Source organism: Phycodurus eques, chromosome 13, assembly GCF_024500275.1.
Source record: "Phycodurus eques isolate BA_2022a chromosome 13, UOR_Pequ_1.1, whole genome shotgun sequence".
Classification (NCBI taxonomy): domain Eukaryota; kingdom Metazoa; phylum Chordata; class Actinopteri; order Syngnathiformes; family Syngnathidae; genus Phycodurus; species Phycodurus eques.
In genome coordinates this window covers 14,819,143-14,837,323 of record NC_084537.1, presented here as the reverse complement: position 1 = coordinate 14,837,323, position 18,181 = coordinate 14,819,143, and the positions used below count along the sequence as shown (strand labels likewise).

At 42.8% G+C, this 18,181-nt stretch overlaps 1 long non-coding RNA gene across 1 annotated transcript; it reads right to left on the bottom strand.

Moving 5' to 3' along the window:
- Positions 1–212: 212 nt before the first annotated feature.
- Positions 213–17,678, bottom strand: LOC133411954 (uncharacterized). The gene is made up of 3 exons (XR_009769709.1): positions 17,563–17,678; positions 13,407–13,488; positions 213–4,031 (listed from the first exon to the last, which is right to left on the bottom strand). It is a non-coding gene; the product is annotated as an uncharacterized LOC133411954 (long non-coding RNA).
- Between the last annotated feature and the right edge of the window lie 503 nt (positions 17,679–18,181).

Sequence of the window (18,181 nt, the reverse complement as noted above, 5' to 3'; positions counted from 1 at the left end):
CCAAAATGACAGTCCGTAGGCACGCTCGTAGCCATAGTTACATCACCTCCACTCTTCTGCACTAGTGCACAGAGTGCTTTTTGATGAATAATAGAGAGTGACTGGCGAGAGAGGGCCATGGATGTTACGGCTCGCTTGATGACAGTGGGGTGGGGGGGCACATACCATCAGAAAAGTCATGTACAAATAAAAATACTCACAACGGATACCAGTGTTGTAGGTGTGACTTTATTTTGAAAGAATGGAGACACTACATGGAATGACTCATTTAAAGAAAGGAGGGTTTCTCAAACTTTGTATCAAGGTCCAAAATGGGCCGCAGGTTCACTTTTATGGGAGTAGGGAGTAAAATGCTGTAAGCTATGTCATTAATCATCAAGCAACATTAAGGGATTTTCTATTCATGTTTGTTGTAGCTCATGACTGTTCTTGTCTATGTTTTTGTTAGTTTCTGTGTAGTATAGACCAAGGTTATGGCAATACAAGTTAAAAAAGTTTGGGGTCACCCAGACAATTCATGATTATCTTCATTAACAAAAACTGCATTTCTTTTCTGAAAATAAGGACATTTCTATTTCATTTCCATCCATCCATCCATCCATTTTCTAACGCTTATCTGAGGTCAGATCGCGGGGGCAGTAGCTTTAGCAGGGATGCCCAGACTTCCCTCTCCCAAGCCACTTCATCCAGCTCTTCCGGGGTGATCCCCAGGTGTTCCCAGGCCAGCTGAAAGACATAGTCTCTCCAACGTGTCCTGGGTCGTCCCCGAGGTCTCCTCCCGGTGGGATGTGCCCGGAACATGTCTGAATCAGGTGCCTGAGCCACCTCATCTGGCTCCTCTTGATGTGGAGGAGCAGCGGCTCTACTCTGAGATCCTCCCGGATGACTGAGCTTCTCACCCTATCTCTAAGGGAGAGCCAGGACACCCTGCGGAAGAAACTCATTTCGGACGCTTGTATCCGGGACCTTGTTCTTTCGGTCACGACCCACAGCTCGTGACCATAGGTGAGGGTAGGAACGTAGATCGACCGGTAAATTGAGATCTTCGCCTTTCGGCTTAGCTCCTTCTTCAACACAACGGACCGATACAAAGTCTGCATCACTGCAGATGCTGCACCGATCCGCCTGTCAATCTCCCGTTCCATTCTTCCCTCACTCGTGAACAAGACCCCAAGATACTCGAACTCCTCCAATTGGGGCAGGATCTCATCCCCGACCTGGAGAGGGCACACCACCCTTTTCCGACTGAGGACCATGGTCTCGGATTTGGAGGTGCTGATTCTCATCCCAGCCGCTTCACGCTTAATTTCCAAACTTTTGAACAGTAGTACTGTATATATATTTATACAGTTTGTCCCTCTGTCTGTCTCTCTTTATATATATATATATATATATGGTTAGAGCGTCAGCCTCACAGTTCTGAGGACCGGGGTTCAATCCCGGCCCCGCTTAGGTGGAGTTTGTATGTTCTCCCCGTGCCTGCGTGGGTTTTCTCCGGGCACTCCGGTTTCCTCCCACATCCCAAAAACATGCATGAATTGGAGACTCTAAATTGCCTATAGGTGTGAATGTGAGTGCGAATGGTTGTTTTTTTATGTGCCCTGCGATTGGCTGGCAACCAGTTCAGGGTGTACCCTGCCTCCTGCCTGATGATAACTGGGATAGGGTCCAGCACGCCCGCGACCCTAGTGAGGAGAAGCGGCTCAGAAAATGGATGCTGGATGGATGTAAATGTGTGTGTGTGTGCGTTAGTGCCCATGGCATGGGTAACTTACACATCTGCAAAAGCACCATTAATGCTGAAAGGTACATACAGGTTTTGGAGCAACATATGTTGGCTTCCAAGCAACATATCTTTCAGGTACGTCCCTGCTTATTTCAGCAAGATAATGCCATGCCCCATTCTGCAGGTGTTACAACAGCGCGGCTTCGTGGTAAAAGAGTGTGAGAACTAGACTGGCCTGCTATCAGTCCAGAATTGACGACAACGGAGACCCCGGTCTGTTGACCAACTGAAGTTGTACATCAAGGAAGAAAGAGTTCCACCTACTTAGCTTGAACAATTCGTGTCCTCAGTTCCCAAATGCTTATTGAGTGTTGTTAAAAGGAACAGTGATGTAACGCAGTGGTAAACATGCCCCTGTCCCAGTTTTTTTGGAATGCTCTACAGTCATCAAATTCAAAATGAGTGAATATTTTATATAATAATATAATAAACAATAGTTTGAAAAGGATTTTCAAATAACTGTATTCTGTTTTTACTTACGTTTTACACGTCACAACTTCATTGGAGTTGAGGTTTGTACTTATACATAAACAGAGTGGTGCGTTTCTTTTTCTCTTCTTTTTTTATAAGACATTTCTAAGTGACCCCATGTTTTTGAGTTAAAGTGTATATACAACAGTGTGTTTTCATGGAAAAAATGAAATTTCCTGGGCGACCCCAAACCTTGGAAAAGTCATTTGTATTGCCATAACATTGACATATACTACACATTTACACATGATAGGATAATGTATATACATTCTAATTTGGGTATTGAGCTGAACAAGTTTGAGAAATCCTGGTTTAGACACACACAAATACATGCACAGAGGAAACCAGAGAGCATGTCACGAAAGTCAAGCACACGCACACGCACACGCACAATGGGACATCCTCAATTGCAAAGTCCAAAACAACCCTGTTAAAAGCTGTACCGGAAAGACTATCTTCCAAACGCGACTAATTCTAGCGTTTATTTGTTCCTCTGGTCCATTACTGCCAACATAAGACAGGCAGTTAGCATGGAATTAAGCAAGTGCACTGTATAATTAGGCAAACAAAAAAGAGAGGGATGCAACATCTGAAGAAGAAGAGGCTCCGAATGATTACACATTCACTCCACTTCCTTCCCCCTTGCTGCACACAGAACCGCCAATTAGACGAGAGGTGGATAAGGACAAGCGAGCAGCCAGAAGTCTATTTGTGTCGCTATTTCTCCTGCTCCCCGAGACTCCCCAGCAGAAGAATATAGAAGTGAAAAACAAGAAGGAAATAAATAAAGAAATCACAGCCTTTCACATGCGGTTGGGGTGGTTGGCCGAGACTGGAGTCAAGGCAGATCTGGGCCACAGTTGCACTCATTGTTCAGTGAGCTTTTCTACACAGTCCAACCCAGCGACAGCAATGAATGTTGATTGTGACCACAGTGTGACTTGTGTGTGGGGGGAATGCGTGCCTCGGGATTTTGCATGCGCCCACTCGCCCGACCGTCACGGCCGGGGGGCATTCTTCGCTCTTGGCTGACGTTGTCGGGGCGAACCTCGGGGCACAGTCAACGGTCGATGGTTTCTATGTGATCCATACCAAACTCACCGACAGCGTTGAATGTTCTCCGAGGCAAGCGGGATGGCGGCGCTGAACAGGATGTGGCTCAGACCGCGGAGGAGGAGCGGTTAATGACTCATGTGTGCTTAATCTGGACTATAAACTAAGGTGCTTTATTGCATTACAGTGTTCCCCCGCTATCTTGCAAATTTTTCAGTGACTGTTTTTTTTTTTATGGTTTTTTACTGTATACTGTACAGGCTAGTCTGAATTTAGAGTTGTATGCCTTCAGTGTCGTACCACATTATGCCACAACATTCCAAGCAGGACTGAGCTCTACTGGAAGAGACGCAGGGTGATTGAGAGCAAAAAGGCCCACAGAAGGTCCCCAAATGAGTTCCAGAAATAGTTTTTGAGAGAATACATGCCTATTAATATTGTTATATGCTCCGCTTGTATGTGTTGCTGCACAATGTCTGTTAAAGTACCAGTCTGAATGTTTATAATTACCGTGAAATCTATTCTAATTTCAGTTAGCCTGTTAGCTATTTAAAAATATTTTCATGCGGTCCTTGTATATCGCAAACCTCTACCTATTGCAGGTAGATGTGGAACGTATCCCCGCGATAAACGGGGGTTCACTGTATTGCATTTTCGCCATGCTACCACCTGGATCAGATCTCTTTGAAGTCGTCATCTTCAGTGAAAAACTGGTTGATACCTAAAAAACACAGCAGACAAATGTTTGTTTTTACCCTGAATTGTAACAACAACGTATTTCTAACTCATAATACAACATGACCCATAAAAACAAATGGCTCACAGATGATGTTATTTCGAAAAGATGCTAGTGTACATGCATATGCGGCAGACTTTTTGTAATTTCTTCTCCTAATGACCCAGGCTAAATTTAGCTCCTCACCCACATACAAAGCGTGTCTCTCAGTTGAGATGTACCACTTCAACATAGCGCCTTGACACCTATGTACTACTTTCTTTTTAGACGGAGCTTTGGCACCATCTAGTGGCATTTTAGGCTGTTACAGACAGCACACAAACTGCTGTCTTACTGGGTATAGGCTCCACAGGGAAAAATAAAAACATGAAAAGATAGATTCAAGCAAAGTGAAATGATTATGCAGGGATTATTAGACATAGTCTTTATACGCTGGGACTAGTGGTTAGGAAGTCTGCCTCGCAGTGAATGTCACAGGTTAAAATCTTGGCTACGGCCCTTTTTTGTGAGTTTGCATGATCTCCCCGTGCTTGCATGGGTTTTCTCCGGGTATTTAGGTAATTTAGGAAAATGTGTGTGTGTGTGTGTATGTGTGTGTGGGGGGGGAATAAAAAGTCTATCGTTACTCCTTGCAAAATAATTTTATTGCCTCAAACTAGGAATAGGCATAGTAATTGATTCACTGGTGGTTAAGAATTCTTGCTGTGTGGAACTCTGTGTTGAAGCAACGTCTTGACATCAGCTGTAGGAAGTTAGTCAACATCCGTGTATGGTTTATGGCACAACTCCCCGAGCAGCATTAATCTGGCATGGAAATAGGAGCTCAGACCATTCAAAGAAAGTGAGAAATTCTCACATTCCATTGAAATAGCTTAAAAACACAATTACATTTGGCGAAGTTAATCATAGGACAAATTGAAAAATGTCATTGTTGTGTGGATGGAGGATGGAAATGATCAAAAACAACCTCCATCATTGTCCTTTTCCTCAGAAATTCTGAAACCGACATGTTCTGTTGTAATAAACACTGTCAGGCACGACATTGGTCAGAATAATATTAAAGGCTGTCATGGTTCTTATGGACATCTAAACCGGGGGAACAATGCAGGCTGGCCTTTCATCCGGTGAGAGCTCCTATTGTCACAAGCGGGCTTTTGCTCCGAGGGGAACAACTATCAGCAGTGTCACCCCGCCGCGCTGCGCCGGCCGGGGCTGACGTCAGGGTGCCCAACGCGCATCTATGAACATTTGTTACCCCCCTTTTTATCAGCTTAGGTTACTGATGTCAATGAGCAGAAGGGGGGCTGAATCCATTACTCTGTTGGGGCGGGAGGCAAATGTCAGCCCACCGCGCCAACATGCTCTCCGCCCCACGGATGAGAAATGCATCACGTTATTGCAGCTATAATTCAGAAAGCCATAAAGGAGAGACAATTGGCTCTTTGAGTTACTGCTTGTGCACACTCCATCCCTCTGTTAATGCGAGAAAGAAATACATTAGACTATAGGAAGCTCCATTTATTGTAAATAAAACATTAATGTAAAACACTAACTGCCTGTCGGATGAAACAAGGTTCTCATTACCTCTGCCAAGCACGAAAGCACAAAGGGGAGAGGCATTGTTTGGTGTGTGTGTTAGAAGGATCATGCAAAAACTACACCACCGATTTTCCATGAAATGTTGAAAGGTGGCATAGGATGTGCATAGTAATGCTATGTCCTTGTCCAGCACATGAAATAAAAAAAGGCTTCCCATTTCTTTGTTAAATTTTGTTGTTCCAAGTATACTGGCGTTATGTTAGGTTTTAGTGGGAAATTTCATAACCAACCTCAAGACTTGGCAGAACACCATATCGTTTCATGGTCCTTTGATACATTTCGTTTCGGCACCTATCATTTCGATCAAATTGATTTTGATTTTCAAATTTTGTTCTCCCAACTTAATTTAAGAAAACGTTCAAACCCCATTTGTTCAGTGCTCTAGTGCCTTTTTTATTAGTTTCCCAAAGACCCCCCTAAGACTTTATCTCACAGAAACGTATCAATTCAGGGATTGTCCGAGATTGAAAACTGAACCTTTTCTTGTCTCCAGTCAAGAGAGGCTGTCGAACATGTTGATGCTGATGGAGAAGTTGGGGATTCCACTTTAGTGGATCTGCCCGAGACAGTTTTGTGCGATACCAACTCCATGGAAACCCCTGAGTTGACCTTTTCTTTGAGCACTTCAAAGTTGAAGGCATCTGTAGAGATGGCAGATGTAGTCTCTACATGTGGCATCAAAAGTCCCGTAAGGAGCTCATTGCTCATTGCTCAGCAAGAGAGATGTCTCTTTGTCACCACTGTATGCTGACCTACATTCAGAAGAGGAATGTGCCGATGTTCCAGTGGAGTACGATAAGAGGGGTAGTGTTTTGATGAGAAAATGGCAGCCATGTGCTGTGTTGGATGGTGATAGGTCAGTTGGTTCTCACAAAGTGCTCCCACTACCATTTCGTGCAGAGACTCTTACACTAGCTCATGCAGGCAATAAGGCTGGCCATCTTGGGGTCCATCCATCCATCCATTTTTTTCCACTTATCTGGGGTCGAATGGGTTGGTTGGTGTGCGTGTGTGTGAGTAGGGTGGGGCTTGGCAAAACTAAAAATGTTTTAAAAAATATATATATATATGTTTTTACACAACCAAATCATTTAGGGGGTGCTTAAGGACATTTTTAGGGGGTCTTCATTAATTTTGGTGTTTTTCCCTAAAATTGTAAAGTAACAATTAAACATTGGAAATAATTATTTCATTAATAAAATATTTTAAATATTCTACATGCCCCTTTTAACTTTCTTATCTCTCTACGAATGACCTCGCCCAGCTGTCTGTTCTTACACATAAAATGTGGCCCGTGAGCACAAAAGTTTTCCCACCCATGTTTCATATTAAAATAGAAACATATCGCACAGCTGTAGTGTGCTGTGCTTTTAAACCAGGAATCCTTGGTGTCGATATCCACCTTGTTTACTTTGAAACTAAACATGAGATAGGAGAGTCACACCCTCACCCCACAATGAGACCTCGGATGAAAAATGGGCAGGTCGATGGAGAGGAGAAATGGGGTCTTTGCCATGGCAACCCTCGTGTCAGCCCGCCATTTCTTGTTAATCCACTCCCCTCCCTCAGTGCACCTCAATGTCTCACCCTCCCCGCCTCTCTACAGCTGAATATTTTTTTGGTGTTGGAGAGAGGCTCCCATATATATATATATATATATATATATATATGGGGGGGGGGGGGGGGGCAGAGGCTAGAGGAGGAGAACATAGCTAACCTAGCATAAACCAGGGGTTAAAACCAAAGATCATAACACACACATGTACACACACACTTAAATGCTACATTGATGGAGGGAGATAATCTTTTGAAATAGCAGATAATTGCACCATATGGCGAGCAGGCAGGCCACTACTGCCACAGCCTATCACTAACAAACCACCATGCAGCTTCATCGTGCACTACTCATCTATCAAGTGCGGCACCAGGAAACTTTTCACTCTTCCCCAGGCGAGCCACTCTAGGCGAGCGACAAAAGCGGATCTGGGAGAAGTGGGTGGGAAGAGGCGTCAGCTGCTAGACAAAATAAAAAAGGCTCTTTTTGTTCCCGACAATAAGCGATCTTTGGAGCGCTTCCGCAGCTGCAGCCAGATAGGCTTTCATTTGCAACTTCTCCTTTCCTCAACCAAGAGGAGATTTACTGCGGATGATAAAATTCAGAGGATTAGAGTCATCTTACAGCAAGAAATGGGAACACAAGAAAGTGAGAATTAGCGAAAGTAAAATGTTTGTAGAACAGTAGGAGTAGAATGCAGTGATGTGCAAGTAGGCAAATCTTTCTGCATAGAGTTGAAAACAATCCATACTGCGGCGCTTGTTAACGTCAAAGTTGGTCTAATGTCAAATGAATTGTTCCGGAGTCAAACCTTTATGAACTGGCAATCTTTTAAGTAACATTTTAGCACTCCTAAGTGTAGATAGAAGTTCACCGCCAAATAGTTTTCACTACTTGCAAATTCACCTATCGACCATTATTTGCTGAAAACCCTGCCTATTTGGTGTCATCCTGTGGCATCTTGGTGCCAAGGAACTATGTTGAAGTGAGGGGAAGAGTTTCTGTTAGACAAGCCAAAGCTCTGTCTGATAGGATAGTGCTTCGGCGCCATCTTGAGGCATCTATTGGCAATTTTAAACTTTTATTCCTCTTTGTCATCAATAACACCTTTCTGTGGTGAAAATGCAAAACACACTAGTGCAATTAATCCAGTAGTTGCTCACTGATCTGATTAATTTCTGGAGTATCTTCCGGAAATCCCAAAATGCACTTCCCCAGAAGGTGAGCCATGGACGAGGGGGTGGGGAAGAGGAGGTGCCAGTGGTTTGTCTCTGGGGTGGTCTGATGCAGCAGTGGGCGAGGTTTTAATGTTACAGCATGTCCAGTCTATACTGTACATTTGCACTTAATGACTTCCAGACCTGCGGATTGCCTTTGGGGGCCTCATACATCCCCCTCACTCCCCCTCTTAAAATGCCTACACATGCATATGCTTCACTTTAAAGGCGGGACGGTGTCTAAATGCGCTGCGCTGCTGCTCCCAGTGAAAATAGAACATAAACCACAGTTTTCATAAAATACGACCGAAATATTCAAAGTATGCGCAGTAATTACAGTCTGCGGTTCTTTTCGTCCATATGTAGTTCTGGCTACACACACAAAGGCAAACCTGCACAAAGACTCAGTCTGCTCTAATGTGAAGCATCTAGTTTTGACTGCTGATTGCATGTAGCCTGTCTCATAGTACAAAAATTACCAAAAAAAAAAAAAGTCAACTCAATCAAATTGTATAACTATAAACTATACAACAAACCAAAAACACAAAGCCTGACATCTAAAGGTGGGTACACACATAATTATAATGGGGCCTAATTTAAGAATTGTTCATCTTTCAAATAAATTTTTTTTTTCACTTAAATAAATGTGAAAACAAACTGTTCTAATAGATTAAATACAAAAATATACTGTACTTAAAAGTTAAATACAACTGAACAGTACTTAACAAATGTATTGTACTGGATTAAAAAAATAAAAAATAAAATAATAAAAGTTTAAACCACTGCAACATTATTCAGTTTGAACATTTAATTCAATGATTCTAAAGGTACCACAAGAGGAAGCCCGCGTACCATGAGGGGTACCTGTACCACACTTTTCACACCAATTACTGCTGTAAAAAAATTATCCTACGCGATTATCCTGTGGTGTGGTGTGTGTTAAGACGGTTTTCTCCCGATCTGCTCTGAAAAGATTCAGGGCCGACAATCGTGAATGTTAAACTGGTTCAATATTTACGATGTTCAGGTAATCGTACGATCTACTACAGACTCCGTGATTGTGACGAGAAATGGGAAGATAGCCAATTAGGGCAATCGCTGACACAAATAGAGGAGCAATTGCTTGTCTTGAGTGTTTGTATAACGTTACCAGAGAAGCTAAAAGTTAGCTTAACTACTTCTATTTCTTCTACTATAACTCTTTCTTCTTCTTTGTATTTTCCATCAGTGTAGATTCCTTGTGACACCATGTTGCCTCGCACAGGTCAGTTTTGGTACTGCAGCAGTTATTGTTAGCTGTGTGGTGTGCCGTGTTGGTCATCTCAAGTACACCACACACTATGAGAGTGGAAAGCACACACTTGCCTTTTTTTTTCTCATCATGTGTGGGGTCTCGAGTTTTAAAAATCGGTTCAGATGTTAAAAATAGCAATGTTTACCATGCTAAAGGGAGCATTGCGGGACAGTAAAAGCGCCAATAAAGAGCAAAGGGCACATTGTAACACAAGGTGCGGAGTGTGTTCAACAAGTGCGACGACATAAACTAAAAACAAAGACAGCTCACTGGTGCCTTGGGACTGATTGGCAGGGTGGGGTCACCCGGTGACCCCTAACCTTTTTAACCCCTGAGGAATGTTGTCGTGCTGGTGCGCATATTGTTCCTGTCTTTTCGAGGAAACTCGGGCATGCATCAGATGGATGTGAAGGTTGAATGTTTCTCAGTGCTGCTTCTTATTCTTCTTTAACCACCCCGCACCCAACAAAAAGCACCTTTCTTCCCAGTAATCCTTTCTTTTCTGCTCATCATTCCCAGATTTGGACAAACAAAAGGTATCAACAGGTCTGAGAGTAGGCTGTTGTTGAGCGTTTGGTGTGCACATGCATGCAGAAAGGTCACTGACCTAAATTTGAAAAAAAAAAAAAAAAGGGGACCCAGAAGGCAGCTAAAGTGCTGAGAAAACTTCAGGCACCACGATGTATTGCCGGAGGAAGTCGGCTGTGCAAGAGGGGAGGCTGACAGATGAGAGGGGCAGACAGACAATTACTGACCAGGTATGTCTACCCACCTAGGGCCGGTCAGAGGAAATAGAAGAATTTATGATGTCATAAAAAAGTGCCAGCAGAGAGGTGCCTGAGAACAGGTTGTCTCTGGAGCTGGAGCCATAAAAAGACTCCTGTGGTTTCCGCTCCCTCCCCCTGACAACCACATGAGATGATAACAGTCCACTGAGCTCCAGTAGTTCAGTGCAGAGTGCATAATTCAACAGGGAGCATGTGATAATGTAGGGCATAGATTGATGGGGACTCTTAACACTCAAATCTTTTATCATCTATCACACAATAAACTACAATGGAACTTAGTAGAGTGCCCGGCTTTAATAGATGCCCATGCCTGAATTCGTTCAGATTCAGGCATTATCCAGTGAGTAAATAGGCAAAATCTAATCTAAAATCCAATCCAAACTGAATATGCCCCAAATTTTCCACAATTATTATTTTTTTTTTTTACATAATCCGATGAATACTTTTTCAGTCAGCAAATGTACTAAATGATGACAAACATAAACATAACCTTTAATCTTTTGAATATAATTAAACCTTTTTGCCTGTGAATATTGTATATTTTGGCATTACTATAAGATTACACATGAAGTGCAACAGTATATTCTATGAAATAATTTTTTTAGATGGTTGTTTTAAATGGCCAATTTGAATCAGAATAAATATTAAAATATTGGTACGAAATAATTATTTTCTCAAATCACCTTTAAACGGGTGGTTAGAAAGTCACTGTGCACTTATATTTTAATTAACAGAAATATTTCAATATAGAATACTTATGTACCTCCTGTATTCTTTTCAATATAGATTATCGTTAGTTTAATACCATAATTGCAATTTTAATTTACGGTCACAATAGCAATAAAAAAATAATACGCTTGCTAAATGTCTATGTCTTTATGTCTATGTTGATTCTCAATCATCCGGGTCATGGTAATCCGCAAAGGTTGGATCAAGGCAACTGGACTCTTCTTGTTTGGTGAATTTGTTGTGTTTATTTATTTACTTATTTTCTTCTTGTTTTCTGAACATTTTCAAAAATGACTCAGGCAATTATGCTATCAGGCTAACAGTATGTACCTCCTGTGTTCTCTATTGAAACATGTCTGTTAATAAAAATAAGTGCACAGTGACTTTCCAAAGACACTATTAAATTATTTTGAAATATATTTTTAAATGATGAATAATTATTATTACTATTTACTGCTTGTATGAATTTACTTTTGCTTAATTAAAATAGGAAAACTCAATCTTGCTACAATGCTACACTATACTGTAAGAAAAATTTAAACGTTCTCTAAATGATGTAAACAACATCCGGTCCTCTTTGTGTGCGCACACTAACAAGTACACACAACGGAGCGCTTTCTACTGTGAGAAGTTGTTAAAAAAAAGAGAAAGGTGGTTATTTGCTCTACAGCCTCGCTAAGAAGGACTCCCATTGTAAAAAGGAGTGGCTGCACAGCCCCTTTTTCTTTCATCCCCCTGCTGGAGGCACGCTGCCTTTGTGTCACGGAGGAACGAACAAGCAACCTCTTGGCAACGCTACACTGGTCAAATACCTGGGAACTACCGTCGACCCAGTGGGGAAAAAGGGAGAAGTAGGAGGAAGAAAAGGGACCGTAAGAGATGGGGAAGGGGGTGGGGTGTAAGGTGTGAGTTTTGCCCTGTGATATTGCGAGACTGGTTGGATAGAAGGAATAAAAGCTGCTATTTCATCCCAAATAGGAAGTAGGAAGGAAGAGCACCTGGAACCAAATTATTATTACAACCAACATGTTTAGAATTTGCACAAAAAAAGAACATCTGCTTTTGTATGTTTTGTCTGTCATTTAAGAAAAGTAGAAACCGTGTGGGTAATTAGGATCCTGCACCCCCACCCCCAACCCTACACACACTTTCATGCCAACTCAGCAGCATAGCGCCACTTCCTGTATAAGAGGGCCTGTATAGGGGTGAAGTGAGTTTAAGTCCTCCCCAAAGCGACCGCAGCCAGCCCCAATGTAAAGCTTTACGTTTCCAGTCTGCACAGGCAGTCTGGGCAGACAGACCTCTCTGTCACACCTCATAAAGCAGAGCTCAAGCAGCAGGCTTGTTTGAACCCGGGGGCGGTTGGGAGGGGGTGTTGGTGGTGGGGTTAGATAAGGCAATATGAGGACAAAAAAGGACAAAAATGTAGAGCCAAGCTCCACGTTGCACACAGAAACATGAGAAAATTCCTCTGTTAAAGCTTTAAGTGTGTCCTCATTTCAAGTCTGTGTCTAATTGTCAGGAGGAAAACGAGGAGGCATCAGTTTATTTTCAAACAGTCCACAAAGAATGCCTGTCATTTCCCGGCGTTCCCCACTTCCATATGAAAGCCCCCCTTTCCTTGAAGAACAATGGGAAAGATTCCAAAATTTCCATGGGGAGTTTCTGGCGTGACCGCATAATGGCGAGCGTGTTGCGACAGGACCCGAGAGCACCCGCCTGTGCGAGGACAGGGTTACGCCGCGCCATGATTAAAGCAGCCGCGGCGTCTCGTAAAGGAGCTGGGAATGTCGGGGACTTTTATTGGGCATGGACGGAGACCGAAACCGAGAGCAGATGTTCCAAGTTTAACGGGTTTCGCTCGCCTCCCGACCGACTGATCCCTAAGTCGCGGGAAAATTACACACCCACGACGTAAGAGTTTCTTAATTAAGCAAAAGGAGCACCGGTTCAAATGTCAAACTCCGTTAGGCCCTTGAAAGCCAACTGGCTTGACCCTGGCAGACATGAGCCTGTGGCTAGACATAAGGTCGGAGGTCATCCACTCATCTGGATGGGCAGTATGCCACGACGTCTGGGGGGTCTCCATTACCTAACCTTTTCATTTACACAGGGAAGCACTAAACACACATATGGACACGGTTGCTCTGAACTTGTTGACCGTCTGACGTCTTTTACCTGTGAGGGCCTTCACGCCTTCCAAGTGGTCTGTGCTAGCGGGCCCCCGACATGCCTGCCTCTTTGGGTCCCTGGATGAAGTCTGGCATGGAAGAAAAAGACAGAAAAACACAGAAATTCTAAGTCTATTTCCACTTTTGGTTCCAGCCCACTGGACATCATGACTTTACGGTGTCCCGCCGCTGTATTGTGGTTCATCAATCGCGCACTGCTATACAGTGGCGCTTTGACATACAAGTTGAATGTGTTCCGTGACCACACGTGCAACTCAACACACTCAAATCTCAAATCATCTTTTCCCATTGAAATGAATGGAATTGCCATTAATCCGTTCCAGTCTTATCAAAAAAAAAGGAAAAAAATGATGGAAAAATAGCAATCCATAATAGTGTACTTTATAAAAACAGAGAGTAATTAAATAATTCAATAGAATTGTCCACCTGGGGCAATGTAAATCAGACATACGGATATACTATTCATTGAGACGTCTCAACTCTTTTCAGTTCATTAGTACTGCACTAATATTATTCGCTGCAGAGGATAAAGAATATATGACTGCAAGTACTGTTATATTGTCTGCCTACCTGTGTTGCTGCACTTTTTGTGTTTAATCTGGTGCTGGACCTCAATACAAATACTATTTAATGTTAGCAATAAACTAGCGGACTGAAAGGCTAAACTATGTGTTTTGTTTTAAATACACAACATGTAATTCTCTTTGTTCTGTTTAGTTTGACAGTGTAAATTTCAACTGGGAGTGGAAACAAACAGCTTGAACTCTATTTTTTGAAGTATTGTTCACTAAATGCCAAAATGCTTCTTGTTGTGAAGTGAGTTGAGTTCACTGCCACCATACAGCGCACGTATCTCAAGTCTGCGCTCGCATGTCAAAGCGACAAATCGTCTGAACGATGGCTCGTATCTAAAAAAACCGAAGTCGAGTCACTTGTATCTCAAGGCACCACTGTATTATTCTGTATATTCATTTTTAAAGTATACTTACTGTAATAACCTTCCATTTTGAAAAGGAGAGCCACAGTCGACGGACGATGCCCTTTTCAGCCGTTTATTGAACACCGGCAGAACACAAAACACACTCGCACAGGAGCTGCTGTCAGCCACACACAGACACGCACATGCTACCCCACCAGGCCTGCCTCTTAAAGGCGCATATCTAACATACAGAAACTACAATACGTACAGTATTTTCCATACATTTTATGCTTGCAATGTTTGGGTGTGTTCAAATATGTCATGGATTTTCACCTATTGCGGGTGGGTTTGGAACACATCCCCCGCAATAAACGCGGCCTCCCTGTATAGCTCTTGCAGTTGAGTCAGAAATAATTGACTTAAGTTTTAATGACTGAGTAGACTAAGGAGAAAGGTGGTTGGGGGAAACACATTTTTCTTCTCCCTCATGCATGTATTCAGTAGTTGATTACGGCAGGAAGTGGATCTGCTTGGAGTCATGTGATGAGACTCCCTAATGATAACAACGTAGATTTTCACGAGTCTTAGTGCCAGGAAGGTTTTGGGAAACAACTGCGGCGGGCCGCACTTCAGAGCCTCTCAGCTGGATGAAATTGCTCATACGTGATAATGGGCTACACGGGAGATAGCATCATTGCTGCAGCGGGTGAGGACAGGATACGCCAGCATCCACCCACGAGCCCAAACTGTATTAAAACAGATGTGCTTTCGGACATCCGCTGTCGATTCCCTGTCGATTTACAGCGGAATCTCCAAAGTGGAAGGCCCCCAAAGTGGTACACTTTGTTCATCCAAAATCATCTGGCGTTACAACCACCATTATGCTGAGTGAGCATCTGCAGCAGTGTTTGCCAAACTTTACTGAGCCAAGGCACAAATTTTACATCAGAAAACTCGACCATGACCATACAACAGTCACAAAAAGTACACTACTACTGTGTATACTTCAATAATCACGGGTATAAAAGTTAATTGTATGCCATAGAGTGGAAGAGCATTACATTGTTCTGCCTGTCACTATACGTCACTTGTATAGATAGATGAACAAATATATATTTGTAGTAAATAAGTAATAATTTTTGAACTTCTGTAATTCAGTGAAACAACATGATCTCGCCCACGAAAGGGTGGTGAATGACTGGTCCGAAGGATTTTCTGATTTTTTGTGTGCAACGCCATCACAGAATGCTACCATTGATATCAAAGAGGCAAAGTCCGATGACAACCGTCTTAACCAGAAAATGAACTTCAATATACGTCAACCTTCTCAAAACAATATGATCAATACCAGTAATATAAATCACATACTAAACACACTAAAATCGTTTTATCAAGCAGTTGCTAATGTAAATATACTTTTATAGTACACTTATTAATTCTGCAGCACCTATAAAATGATACTCGGTGAAAACGAAAAAAATTAAATAAAATCTGAAAATTCCTGTTCCTTCTCCATTATGCATCTTCAAGTTGTTGAGTCGGCGGCACGGTGGGCGATTGGTTAGAGCATCTGTCTCACAGTTCTGAGGAACGGGTTTCAATCCCCGGCCCCGCCTGTGAGGAGTTTGCATGTTCTCCCCGTGCCTGCGTGGGTTTTCTCCGGGCAGTCCGGTTTCCTCCCACATACCAAAAACATGCATGGTAGGTTAATTGAAGTCTCTAAATTGCCCCTAGGTGTGAATGTGCGTGCGAATGGTTGTTTGTTTATGTGTGCCCTGCGATTGGCTGGCAACCAGTTCAGGGTGTACCTCCTGCCCGATGATAGCTGGGATTGGCTCCAGCAGGGCCGCGACTCTAGTGAGGAGAAGCGGCTCAGAAAATGGATGGATGGAAGTTGTTGAGTCGTTCTACTTAATTTCAGTGTTAGTAAACAGTGGTTAACTTTAGCCCTGTATGACTGTTACGAGTCAATACTTGTTTTTGAGAATGGAGTAGAATAATTTTCTTTACATTATAGCCTATGGGGGAAAAAAATTGCTTTGAAATGAGAAAATCTGGAAGTCAAACAGTGTTCGACTTTGGGGATTCCACTGTAATTAACCCAGTAGTTTTTTTTTTGTTTTTTTTCTGAAGACGCACTCAAACTTAAAGTGAAGGATAGTTTCTCAATAAAAGCCAACACATTGTGTCGTTTCATTAAATCATGCTGTGTTCAATGCACTGTTTAATACAATGCCGCACTCAGCGTCTAGAAGACTTAAGATATTCCAGATGGCAGAATAATTTATGGACACTGCCTCATTAACTGTCAGGCATATTAGTGCTCATCGACATGGCCATTTTTATTTATTTTATTTTTTTGAAAGGAAGCTCTCTTGCTGATGACGGTGAATTTAGCTACTAAAGAGTGGACGCCCTGTTTAAAAAAAAATGGCAGTCGAGCCATTTCAGTCGAGTCAGATGCGCAGAGTCTGGACACTTTGTTCTGCACTATTTTTTTTGTTGTTGTTGTATTTTTTTCCCCCAGAGACGCTGCTGCATTATAGCATGACACAATTCCCGTGGTTAAGATTTGTGAACATTTTGAATTAGTAGTGTTCTTGCAGGGGATATATCAGACACCATGCGTCATGGCGTGGTCATAGACGGGTGGTGGCTCTCAATGATCGCTGTCTGTTCTTCAGGTGTCTCTCTCTCTCTTTCTCTCTCCCTTTCTTTAAGTATGTGTTTGTGGGTGTGGGTGATGTTTTTTTTTTCTCCTTGGGAGTGGGGCTCTGCTGTAATGTCGATACAATGACAGATGGTCCCGCACAAAGCCGGCGCGCATTGTTCAAGCTGAAAAATAATAGCCACCATTTATCAGCCGTTCGCGCACTTTGACACTCGAGGGGAAACACGGGAGTGAAAATTAATCCAAATTAAAACTGTTCGGAGGAGAAGATGAAAAAAAAAAACTTTACACGCATGCATCTCTTATTCAACATGCACCACGCGTGGACGCGTCTCCGGAAGCATCGGAGAAGTTGCAGCGTGGCTAATTAAATGTCTGGTATTTTCCACACAGTCAGGCGGTAGTTCTTATGATGAGATTTTTTTTTTCATATCTGCTGGTTTGCTCTTTATATAAAAAAAAAAAAATCCCACACTCACGCGCCACATTCCATTACAATTTGACCACAATCTCATTTTACAAATTCCACTCGAGTCATGTGCACATACTCACGGCAATAGTCCAAACGCGCATAATGTGGCAATCTCCTCCACGTTCCACGAGAGACTATTCTCACTCTCCTCCGTCCGGGAGCAACTCCACACCGAATGAGCGCCGGTGCCCGAAATCCACGCATGACGTCTACGTCGGCGGCTCAAGAAAAAAAGGGGAGGGCATCCGGTTCGCACGGATCGCCGGGAGCAACAAGATTGGCTGGCGGGGATATCGCTTGACAAGACGCGCGTTTGCCATTGGACTACCAGGCTCAAGGGGGCGTGGTCATCCCCTGTATTATTTAGGCAAAAAGCGGGTGGGGAGAGAAGGAGGACACTCGTGTTAGCGTGCTCATATATGTCTGCAGACAATGGCCTGTCTCTCAAGCACATTAACACACATCTTATATTCAAAAAGAAACATACAGTTTGTGTATGGCTGTTATTTTACGTGTACATCCAATGTATGTCCTTCTTTCTGGAACTATAGAAGATAAAAAATACCCCCCAAAAATGACATTTTCAGGTCAAATGCCCTTTAAAAAATATGCTGGACTGTCCCCTTTCCACACATCTATAAATAAATTAAAGAGCCGCATAAAAAGCATTAAAACATTAAATGTGCGTAGCTGTGAGGA